The 12,696-nt window shown below is 46.0% G+C and overlaps 1 long non-coding RNA gene across 1 annotated transcript in view; it reads left to right on the plus strand.

Annotated features, from left to right (window-relative positions):
• The first annotated feature begins 1,581 nt into the window (after window positions 1–1,581).
• The window catches only part of LOC144683608 (uncharacterized), a 559,012-nt gene continuing 547,897 nt past the window's right edge, over window positions 1,582–12,696 (plus strand). The window contains exon 1 of the long non-coding RNA XR_013577301.1: window positions 1,582–1,754. This is a non-coding gene — a long non-coding RNA (uncharacterized LOC144683608). The remainder of the gene's footprint in view (window positions 1,755–12,696) is intronic.

The following is a 12,696-nucleotide window of genomic DNA, read 5'->3' on the forward strand; positions in this document are numbered from 1 at the left end:
AGTTGGGGGAGTTAATAATAGAAAATAAGGAGATGGCCGATGAATTGAATAGGTATTTTGCATCGGTCTTCACTATAGAGGATACAAGTAATATCCCAGAAATTGCTGTAAATCAGGAATTGGAAGGGAGAGAACTCAAGAAAATTACAATAATTGCACATGAACAGGGGAGAGAGCACATCCTGAGTGGGGCACAGCCAGAGTGGGTATTGGCAATTTGGTGCAAGGCGGGAATTGAACTGAGCGTGGGTCTTGCCCTGCTGCAGCAGTAGAGGCTACAAGGGAAAGGAATCGCTGGTTAGTAGTGGGTAAGGTATTTACTACTTTAATCGCTTATAGTTTAAGGTCTTTTTGTGGCTTATAGTTTGTGTATTCTACTGTAATGAGGATCAGGAAAGAAGGGCCCTAGAGAAATTGACTTAAAAGGCTTAATTTAAAGGGATAAGTCATGGCAGGAGCACTCAAAGCCATGGTGTGCTCCTCGTGCTCCATGTGGGAAACCGGGGACATTTCCAGTGCCTGGGACCAGCATGTGTGCAGGAAGTGTGTCCAGCTTCAGCTCCTGGAAGCTCGGTTTCAGAGCTGGAGCGGCAGCTGGGGACACTGGAGCATCTGCAAGTCTGAGAGCATCGTGGATAGCACGTTTAGAGAGGTGGTCACACCGCAGATGAAGGGACTTGAGGAAGGAAGGGAATGGGTGACCACCAGGCAGTCCAAGAGAAACAGGCAGGTAGTTCAGGAGTCCCCTGGGGTCCCGCTCGCAAATCGGTATTCTGTTTTGGAGGCTGATGAGGGCGCTGGTTCCTCCAGGGAGAGCAGACAGAGCCAAACTTCTGGCACCACCACCAGCCTGTCTGTACAGGAGGGGAGGAAGGGAGGAAGAGCAATAGTAATAGGGGATTCTATAGTCAGGGGAACAGATAGGCGCTACTGTGGCCGTCAACGAGAGGTTGAGTGTCTTGGGCTACAGGAAGATATAGGCGGGATGGTCAAATGGGCAGATAAGTGGCAGATGGAATTGAACCCTGAAAAATGTGAGGTGATACACTTTGGAAGGAGCAATTTGACAAGGAAGTATTCAATAAATGGCATGACACTAGCAAGTTCTGAGGAACAAAGGGACTTTGGCGTGTGTGTCCATAGATCTCTGAAGGTGGAGAAGCATGTTAGTGGGGGTGGTGAAAAAGTCATATGGGACACTTGACTTTATCAATCGAGGCATAGATTACAAAAGTAGGGAGGTCATGTTGGAGTTGTATAGAACCTTATTAAGGCCACAGCTGGAGTACTGTGTGCAGTTCTGGTCACCACATTATAGGAAGGATGTGATTGCACTGGAGGGGGTGCAGAGGAGATTCACCAGGATGTTGCCCGGGATGAAACATTTAAGTTATAGAGAGGTTGGATAGATTTGGGTTGTTTTCGCTGGAGCAGAGAAGACTGAGGGGCGACCTGATCGAGGTGTACAAGATTATGAGGGGCATGGACAGGATGGATAGGGAGCAGCTGTTCCCCTTAGTTGAAGGGTCAGTCACAAGGGGACATAACTTCAAGGTGAGGGGCAGGAGCTTTAGTGGGGATGTGAGGAAAAACTTTTTTAACCAGAGGGTGGTGACGATCTGGAATGCGCTGCCTGGGAGGGTGGTGGAGGCGGGTTGCCTCACATCCTTTAAAAAGTACCTGGATGAGCACTTGGCACATCATAACATTCAAGGCTATGGGCCAAGTGCTGGTGAATGGGATTAGGTAGGTAGGTCAGGTGTTTCTCACGTGTCGGTGCAGACTCAATGGGCCGAAGGGCCTCTTCTGCACTGTGATTCTATGATCACAAGGGAAGTGGTACTTAGCAAATTGTTGGAACTGTGGGTTGACAAGTCCCAGGGTCTTGATGGATTTCACTCTAGGGTCTTAAAAGAAGTGGCGAGTGAGATAGTTGATACAAAGGTTCCATTACATTGGAAAATAGCTTTGGAAAATGTAACTTCATTATTCAAAAATGGAGGGAGACAGAAAGCAGGAAATATAGGCCAGTTAGCTTACCATCTGTCATAGGGAAAATGTTAGAAGTTATTACTAAAGACGTTATAACAGGGCACTTAGATAAATTCATGGTAATCAGGCAGATTCAATATGGTGTTGTGAAAGGGAAACTATGTTTAACCAATTTACTGGAGTTCTTTGAAGAAGTAACAGGTGCTGTGGATAAAGGGGAACCAGTGGATCTACTGTACTTAGATTTTCAGAAAGTATTTGATAAGGTGCCCCATCAAAGGTTATTGGAGAAAATAAAAGCTCATGGTGTAGGGGGTAACATATTAGCATGGATAGAAGATTAGCTAACTAACAGGAAACAGGGCAGAATTTTGTCCTTGGCGTGAGAGCTTGGTGGGGGCGGGGGCGGTTGGGAAGCTGACCATCGAATGCGATCGGGCATAGAAGGCAATTTCATGCTGGTGGGCCAATTAAGGCCCACCCAGCATGTAACACGAGCGGCAGTGCTGCATGCTGCCTGTACAGGCGGAGGGAGTAGTGCAAGTTGGGCGAGCATGACCTTTGCGCATGTGCGCAAGTGCGCACTACATGGGGCAGGATTTTTCAGTCGGCGTGTGGGGATGGGGCCCAACACGCCAACATGTAAATGACACGCTATGACGTCAGGCATGAGTCCTGACGTCATTGCGTTGTCTCCTGATGTTCTGTTCAGCGGGCCTGCGCCGGAGTCGGCTGCATGCCCGCTGATGTGTAAATGGCCTATTAAGGCCATTAAGAAAGTGATTAAGGGAATTGTTAATGCTGCCCATCTAACTTTAAGGTTGGCGGGCAGGCGAAAAGACCAAACGACCTTCACGTTTTTTAGGAAACCTCATCCACGAGCGGGATGTGGTTTACTGAAGCTTTTATTAATTAAATTTTTTAAATTTCCAAAATATAAAAACATGTACCATCTCATGTGATATAGTCACATGTAGGGACATGTTTAATTAAATTTTTAAACCATTTATTTAATAATTTCAGTAGCGATTCAATCTCCCTGAGGCAGCTCCGTGCCTCAAGGAGATTGAAGCGATCTTCCGTGCACATGCATGAAAGAGTGCTGGCCTCGACTCTCCCTCCTCACAACCCCACCCACCCCCCCACCCCCCCCACCCGCACAGGTAGCGCTAAGCGCTACTGCTTGCATCTTACACTGGGTGGGCCTTAATTGGCCCTCCCGCGTAAAATGACAACACAGAGCCGATCGCGTGTAGCGATCGGCTCCACGAGCACTCCCGCCCACTCCCACCGAGCCTGCCCGCCACCTGAAAAATTAAAGCCATAATCCCCCTGAAGCAGAGAGCTGCCTCAGGGATATGAACTGATTTGAAAAAAAAATTAAAGATTTGATAAATGTTATGAAACATGTCCTCTCATGTGACTCTGTCACATGAACAGGGACATGTTATTTATGAAGAGTTAAAGTTTTTATCTAATTTTTATTTGCTTTTGGAAACCTCATCCTGCTTGTTGGTGAGGTTTCCAAAAAAGTGCAAAGACCACTTGGCCTTTTCACCTGCCCACCAACCGTAAGGCTGGACGGGCAGCGAAAAATTTACTTAAATTACCTTTCAAATGGCCTTAATAGGCCTTTTAATTGTCAGCGGGTGTGCTGCTGACTCCAGCGCGCGCCCACTGACCAAAATATTGTGAGATTGCACGATGACGTCGGGACGCATGCCCGACATCATCGTGCGTCACTTTACACTTGGTCAGATCAGGCGCGCGCGCGCCCGCCCGCTGAGCTAAAACTTTCACCCAGAGAGTAGGCATAAATAGCTTATTTTCTGGTTGGCAAGAGGGATCAGTGCTGGGGCCTCAACTCTTTACAATTTATATAAATAATTTGGATGAAGGGATCAAGGGTATGGTGGCTAAATTTGCTAATGACACAAAGATAGGTAGGAAAGTAAGTTGTGAAGAGGACATAAGGAAGCTACAAAAAGCTTTAGATAGGTTAGGTAACTGTGCAAAGATCTGGCAAATGGAGTATAATGTGGGAAAATGTGAGGTTGTCCATTTTGGCAGGATGAATAAAAAAGAGGCATATTATCTAAATGGTGAGAGATTGCAGAGCTCTGAGATGCAGAGGAATCTGGGTGTCTTAGTGTATGAATCACAGAAGTTTAGTAGGTGCAGCAAGTCATTAGCAAAGCTAATAGAATGTTATCATTTATTGCAAGGGGAATTGAATACAAGAGTGGGGAGGTTATGCTTCAGTTATACAGGGCATTGGTGAGACCATATCTAGAGTACTGTGTACAGTATTGGTCTCCTTATTTAAGGAAAAATGTAAATGCATTAGAAGCAGTTCAGAGAAGGCTTACTAGAGTAATACCAGGAATGGGCCGGTTGGCTTATGAGGAAAGGCTGGACAGGCTAGGCTTGTATCTTCTGGAGTTCATAAGAGTAAGAGGTGACTTAATTAGAACATATAAGATCCTGAGGGGACTTGACAGGCTGGATGTGGAAAGGATGTTTCCTCTTGTGAGTCACTGTTTCAAAATAAGGGGCCACCCATTTAGGACAGAGATGAGGGGTTTTTTCTCTCGGAGGGTTGTGAGACTTTGGAATTCTCTTCCTCAAATGGTAGTTGAGGCAAAGTCCTTGACTATCTTTAAGGCAGAGGTAGATAGGTTCTTGCTAAGCAAAGGGGTGAAAGACTATTGGGGGCAGGCAGGAATGTGGAGTTGAGGATAAAATCAGATCAGCCATGATCTGATTGAATGGTGGAGCAGGCTCGAAGGGCCAAGTGGCCTACTCCTAATCTGTATGTTTGTTGTTTGTGATACACAAACACAGGATTCAAGAGCTTAATATATAAATTGATAAATGGATTAAAGCCCTAAAACAGTTATCATGATTTGTGCTTTATGGGCATGATAAAACGTTGCCACACTTTACAAATTTTTTTTGCCTACAGGCACTAGATGTTAAGGGCCATATTCAAAAACTTATGTATAGAAATAGGAGGTAATGACTCAGATTGTTCCGAAATTGTATGAGAATGCAGGATGTTCTTAGGAAGGAGATTAAATTCAAGGACATTTGCAGAAACATATCAAGTGGACTGAAAAAACATAGATAGCGTTGAGTGTAAAGTAATACTAAAAATACAAAATATGATTGCAAAGTGAACAAAATATTATTAAAGAATACTTAGTGATAGGTCCCACTGCGACTTTATTTTTGAGCATTTGGAGAAAAAAGTGTTACAAAAAGGGTCAAAATACGTGTTTTGTATTCACTCTGAGGTGGTTTAGTTCTCGGTGAGACGATCATCTTACTTCCAGTTCGGAAGCTTGAGGGATATTCAATCACTGTGCCTTCACCAGTATTTTCTTGTCATTACTGAAGTCAATGTGCAATGCTATGTTCAAAAAGTAAACAGCTGTATTTTTTTTTCAAAGTGGGGAGTAGAGGAAAATAATGTTGCTATTAACCTCATTAATAACATAACATAATTTTCTGTACAAAAGTGAAGTATAGTGGATGCTGGTATTCTGAAATAAAAACAGAAAATGCCAGAAATACTCTGGTAGCATTTGTGTGGCGAGAAAAAGAGTTAACATTTCAGGTCAATGGGCTTTTCATCTGAACACTATTTTTCTGTACATCGGATTTGAAAAAAATGCAGCCATTTATTTTTCAAACATGGTCTTTAAATAAATCCCAACCTTAAAGCTATGTTCTCCAAACATTGAAAGAACAATCACACTGTAGGGAAGTGCCACAAGGATAAATAGAGAAGAATAGGGTGCATGGATATCTCCATAGGAAGTTACAGACACTTCATAAAATCTGGGAAAAATGATATGGAATTTTGGCCTTCATACTTCTGAAAAAAGATAGAGGCAGTGTAAAGGGTTCAGAAAGAGCAACAGTTAAAATCCTTCATTCATTGAAATATGAAAAGACTAATAGATTTGAAATACTTCTCATTTGGAAAATTAAATCTCAACGTTCTATTTACCCCTGCAACTTTGCAAATAATAGGGACACTCGGGAGGCTTTAATCCAACAAACCTTCAGCTAGCCTACCACAGATGGACCTCCAACACATGCAAGGGCTGCAGGCTCCATACTCGATAACTGACAGCAACATCTGCCTGGTTAGGAACATTAACTATGTGCCTTGTCAATAAAGTTCAATGACAAACAAGTCACTCATAACGTCATAGGTTCCCGTACATATGCATTAGTAATGAAGCACCCTGAGCCTTGTTCAGAACTAAAACATTTAATGATTTCATAAAACAAAACAGAAATGAAAGCACACCGACTAATAGGCAACTAATACCAGGGCAACAGAAAACCACCAGTGAAAAGCCCGTGGTGTGCCTAACGTGCCTTCAGATTACGTTTTTGGGTGCTACATCTAGGTGCTCCCTCCTCGCTGGCATCAGTATCTGAGACAGCCTGCACACTCTGTTGTCCTGTTGGCCTTGATGACCCTGGAGGGCGTCCTCTGGCCCTTGGAGCCTATGATGGCCCCGCCTGGGAGGGAGCGGCTGGAGGCACAGCTGGCATCTCCCCAGTCGCCACAGCCTCATCAGGTGCCACGGTCACTGGCAGATTGGTGGAGGAGCTGCTGCCCACATCCGGAGCACCCTGAGAGGAGCTCGCAGAGATGACAGGCAGCTCGTGCGCCAATGTGAGGTCGCTTCAGACCTCCCTGATCACCACTGATGGATGGGCACCTAGCTGGGACACTGGGTACCCAATCTATCTCCCACACTGACACTGATCAGCTGACATCAATGCCGCTCTGAGGGTTTGCAGGTCCGAGTGCATCCCCAGGAAGCCCTGATTGTTCTTCTGGAGGAGCCTCACCATGAGAGTCACCACTCTCTCCATGGAGGAAGCATTGCGCTCAGCCATGAAGGTCAATGCATTACTGATGCTCTGCAGAGGCTGATGGGGTGCAAGTTAAGAGCAAGGGGAATCTGATCTTGGTTCTGGAAAGGAGAGAAAGGGTGAGAGCAGAAATGTGCCAAATGGATCGGACAAAGTAGAGGACCCTGTCAACCACAGTTGCAGGGAATTCTCGGTTGAGGAAAAAGGAAGACATATCAGAAGCAGTAGTATGGAAGGTTGCGTCATCTGAACATATGTGCCGGAGACAGAAAAATTGGGAGATTGGAATACTTTTATAATTTTACTCTGTTCTGATGAAAGGTCACAGACCTAAAATATTGTGGAGAATTTTCAACATGTCGGGGGGGCTTTGCAGGAGCAGGTGCGAGTGGGCATGGAGCCGACTGAGCATGCTCCTGGTCCCCTGCAGTCCTCTGACTGCCGGCGCCATGGGCACTCTCTGTCTCCGCCTGCACCTCAAGCAAGTGTGAAGTGCCCTCACTACTGTGCCCTGGGACACTAACTGACGATCTGATCCCCTCTGAGGTGCTGGTATCTGCGCTGGTGCCTGCCTGGCTGAGATGGTGTGACGCTGGTGCGTGTATCTCTTCAGGGCCCTCAGGTTTCAGTGGCTGGCTCTCTGCCTCCTCAGCCCAGGCGTACTCTGGTGAGGCTGAAAGGAAGAACAAGGACATGTGATTAGTTGACGTTGTAACACTGTTAATGTGCATGCCTGGCCCCCAGATCAGGATGCGCTCCTCCTTCCATAATCATTGGGAAACCCATGTTGGATGCTGAATTCAATAAACAGTCAACAGTGGAATGGTTGCAATGACAGACATTGTAACCTCAGTGCACGGCACTCTTATCTCCCCCCTGGCACCCCAACCTCACCGTTGCCGGTAGACCTGGGCGCATGGCGCCTCTCCAGCTCGAGAGCTTCCTGGTTGTATCTGGTGAGAATAAGTAATCGTGCCTGCCCTCCGCCAGTCCATATCCGTTCAGCGTTATTGTGTGCGGTCTTCTCCTGAAAAGGAGAGAGGAACATTGATTAGTCCACCCTGTACCTGGATTGCCATTGCAGCCCTGTCACCCCCACCTGAATGAAACATTGCAGGGCTCATGTGAATCGTGACCCTGGAGCCGCCATACAATCACTCCAAGCAGCCAGGGCTGACCCCCTTGCCCAGATGCTGCCTCCATCACATTTGCCACTCACACTGTATCACCTTCCAAAGCAAGGAAGTACTACCACCTAGAAGGACAAGGGCAGCAGATGGATGGCTGGCCCGCCACATGGAAGTTCCCGTCCCAGTCAGTCAGCAGCTTGACTTTGAAATGTTTCGGCATTCCAGCACTGCGCCTGGGTGCAGATCCTTAGGTCACCCCCAAAACAGCACTGTGAGTGTAAGTGCATCACATGCAGTGAATACAGAAGCCAGCTCAGAACCACCCTCTCAGGGTCAACTAGGCATGGGCAATAAATGCTGGCCCATTCAGCGAAGGCCACATGCCGTGAATGATTCAATGCAGTTACTACATTCAAAGTTGGGGGAGGGTGCAGGGGGGCCAACCTAACTGCTGTGCTAAGTAACCCATGCCAAAATGGTACTCACCCTTCCCGATCGCAAGAGGTCATTGAACCGCTTGCGGCACTGAACCCAGGTGTGTCTCACCACATCGTGTGCGCTGACGGCTTCTGTCACCTCCTCCCAGGCACATTTCGTCACGTGGGGGGGCCTCCTCCTCCTGTCCCTTGGCACAAGGATTTCGTGGTGTGCTGTCACCTTCTCGAGGAGGGCAGCATGGCACTCAGCCAAGAATCTCAGGGCACAGTGCCCAGCCGACCTGCCCTCCTGCCTGGCCTGATCTCCGAGAGTGCTCTTGGGAACCCTTCTGAGCACCATCATTGCCAGCCTTTGGAAGACTGCCTGTGCAGTTTTTAAACAGGCCACCGGGTCACCCCCTCCCGCTGTTCTCGGGAGCCGCAATTCACACTGGGTGGGCCTTAATTAGCCCGCTCGCGTAAAATGGCGGTTCGAAGCCGATCGCAGGTGGCGATCGGCACGCGCCCGCCCACACCTGCTCCCACACAGCCCTCCCGACATGCTGAAAATTCTCCCCAATGTTTTAGGTTTGTGACCTTTCATCAGAACAGAGTAAAGTTATAAACGTATTCCATTCTCCCAGTTTTTCTGTCTCTGACACATACGTTCAAATGATGCAACCTTCCATACTACTGCTTCTGATATGGCTTCCTTTTCCGTCAACCAAGAATTCCCTGCAACTGTGGTTGACAGGGTCCTCTACCTTGTTTGATCCATTTGGCACATTTCTGCTCACACCCTTTCCCTCCTTTCCAGAACCAAGATCGGATCCCCCTTGCTCTTAACTTGCACCTCATCAGCCTCTATATTCAATGGATTGTCCTCGTTATTTCCACCACTTCCAGCATTATGCCACCGAAAACACATCTTCCTCTGCCCTCAGTATTCCAAAGGGACCATTCCCTCCATGACGCAATTGTGCACTCCTCAGTTCACCCAACACTCCTACCCTTTCTTACCGCACCTTTCCATGAAAGCGCAGGAGATTCTATACCTGACCTTTTACCTCTTCCCTTTTCATTGTCCAAGGCCCCAAACACTCCTTTGAAGTGAAGCAGCGATTTGCTTGTTTCAATTTAATATACTGTATTCGCTGCTCACGATGTGGTCTCCTCTACACTCGGAAGACCAAACGCAGACTGGGTGGCTGCTTTATGGAACACCTCGTTTGGTCTGCAAGCATGACCCTTAGCTTCCTATAGCTTGTCATTTCAATTCTTCACCTTGCTCCCACTTTGACCTTTCTGTCCTTGACCTGCTACAGTATTCCAATGAAGTCCAAAACAAGCTTGAGGAACAGAAACATTTCACTTGCACATCCCTCAATTTAGTCTACTGCATTCGCTACTCCCAATGCAGTCTCCTCTACATTGGAGAGACCAAACGCAGACTGGGTGACCACTTTGCGGAACATCTTCGGTCTGTCCACAAGCATGACCCAGACCTCCCTGTCGCTTGCCATTTTAACACAGCACCCTGCTCTCATGCCCACATGTTGGCCTGCTGCAATGTTCCAGTGAAGCTCAACGCAAACTGGAGGAACAGCACCTCATCTTCTGATTAGGCACTTTACAGCCTGCCGGACTTAACATTGAGTTCAACAACTTCAGATCATGAACTCTCTCCTCCATCCCCATCCCCTTTCCAATCCCCTTTCTTCTAATAATTATTATAATTTAATAAGATATATATTTTTCTTTTCTCACCTATTTCTATTATTATTCTTAAATTTATTTCCATCCATTGTTTTATCTCCACCTTTTAGTCTATTTCAATCCCTTCCCCCTGCCCCATCCCCACGAGGGCCATCTGTCACTTGCTTGTCCTGCTTTCTACCCTTAATGTCACCATTAGCACATTCCTTTAGCTAATATCACCACCGTCAACACCCCTTTGTCCTTTTGTCTATGACATCTTTGGTAATCTCTCCATTGCCTCCACCTATCATTGGCCCTCTATCCAGCTCCACCTGCCCCAACCCCCTTAAACAGCTTATATTTCACCTCATTTCTATTTCTCTTCAGTTCTGATGAAGAGTCATACGGTCTTAAAATGCTAACTCTGTATTCCTCTCCACAGATGCTGTCAGACCTACTGAGTTTTTCCAGCTATTTTTGTTTTTGTTTCAGATTTCCAGCATCCGCAGTATTTTGCTTTTATCTTGAGGAAGAGAACCTCTTCTTTCAACTCAGCACTCCACAGCCATCTGCACTCAACATTGAGTTCAACAGTTTTAGATCATAACCTCTGCCCCATCTTGTCACATGTGTTTTTTCTTGTTGGTTTGCTTCCTCTCTTGTTTCCTTCCTAATCACTTTGAATTCAGCCGGCTGCTATCCAACCATTCACACTTCATCTATACACACCTTTTGCTTCTTTTCTTCACCCATTACCACTCCCTTTGGTTTTTGAATCATGAATCCTTTTGTCAGTTAATCTGTCCTCCCCTCCACCCTATCACAGGCCTTCCCTTTTATTCTTCTTCTACTCCTCACCCTTTTTCACCTGTTCGAAACCTATTACATTTCTAACTTTCCTCAGTTCTAATGAAAGATCAGAGATCTGAAACATAAAGTTTGTTTTTCTCTCCATTGATGCTGCCTTATTTGCTAAGTAGTTCCAGCATTTTTTTTTTTTCCAACTTCCAGTATTTCTGTATTTTGCTTTTACTTCTTTATTTCTTCATTTGAAACACCTGCTTATGTGGGGGGCAATGTTCCCTCCAAGCTGTGCAGGTGTGTGGCTGCACAGCAATCTGAAATGTACCATGCAATGCAATAAACAGGTTGCCCACAATGAAGAAAAGCTAGAGGAAATATTAATGGAAATATAGTTGGGTACAGGCTGGGTATATGCTAATATAATTTTATATTAAGAAGTATATGTTCATTTCTGTGGAGCTAGAAATGGTGGCAAACTTCTGTATGTGTCTTCAGGAACTGCTGGTAGTGGTTTGGGGTAACAGAATGAAAATAGAAAATGCTGGAAATACTCAGCAGATCTGCCATCATCTGTGGGAAAAGAAACAAAATTTGCATTTCATCAGAATGTCACGTTAGTCTTGGCAGAAAAATTAGTGTATCAGCATGGACTGGAGGACAAACAGCATGCCACATTGGAAATGGTTGGGAACAAACTGTCAGAGAGTACAAACTTCCAACATGGATTGCGGTGGGGAGGAAACATTACCTTCAGGGACTGGTAGTGGGAGTAACAAAAAGTCAGTTTGGACTGGGAAAAGGAGAATGTACTGACATGAACACAAAAGGGAAGAAAGCCTACAACGATTTTGGGAGAGAGACATAGTGCCATGAACTGTGGTGTAAGTGAAGGAGGACTTGGTTGGTTAATTTTGGTGTCTTGTAGCCTTGCTCTAAAGTACCTTTTTCCAGGCTCTTGGGACACATTCAACTGTACACACTATGTCAAAAACAGAATTACCTGGAAAAACTCAGCAGGTCTGGCAGCATCGGCGGAGAAGAAATCAGTTAACGTTTCGAGCCTTCATGGCCCTTCGGCAGAACTGAAGCATAGTTAGGAGAAGGGAGAAATATAAACTGGTTTAAGGTTGGGGGGGGTGGGGGGGGAAGAGAGAAGTTGAGGGTGTGGTGATTGTGGAGATAAGCAGTGATAGGAGTAGATAATCAAAAGATGTCACAGACAAAAGGATCAAAGAGGTGTTGAACGTGGTGATATTTGTCTAAGAAAAGTGCTAATTAAGAATGGAAGACAGGATACTCAAAGTACAGCTCTAGTGGGGGTGGGGTGGACAGACTAACAAGGTTTTAGTTTTAGATTTAAAAATAATGGAAATAGGTGGGGAAAGAAGAATCTATATAAATTATTGAAAAAAAAGCGGGGGGGGGGGGGAGAGAAACGGGGTGGGGATGGGGGGAGGGGGAGTTTAAGATCTAAAGTTGTTAAATTCAATATTCAGCCCGGAAGGCTGTAAAGTGCCTAGTCGGAAGATGAGGTGCTGTTCCTCCAGTTTGCGTTGGGCTTCACTGGAACAATGCAGCAAGCCAAGGACACACATGTGGGCAAGAGAACAGGGTGGAGTGTTAAAATGGCAAGCGACAGGGAGGTTTGGGTCTTTCTTGCGGACAGACCGCAGGTGTTCCGCAAAACGGTCGCCCAGTTTGTGTTTGGTCTCTCCAATGTAGAGGAGACCGCATTGGGAGCAACGAATGCATTAGAC

This window comes from Cetorhinus maximus, chromosome 1 (assembly GCF_964194155.1).
Source record: "Cetorhinus maximus chromosome 1, sCetMax3.hap1.1, whole genome shotgun sequence".
NCBI classification, from domain to species: Eukaryota; Metazoa; Chordata; class Chondrichthyes; order Lamniformes; family Cetorhinidae; genus Cetorhinus; species Cetorhinus maximus.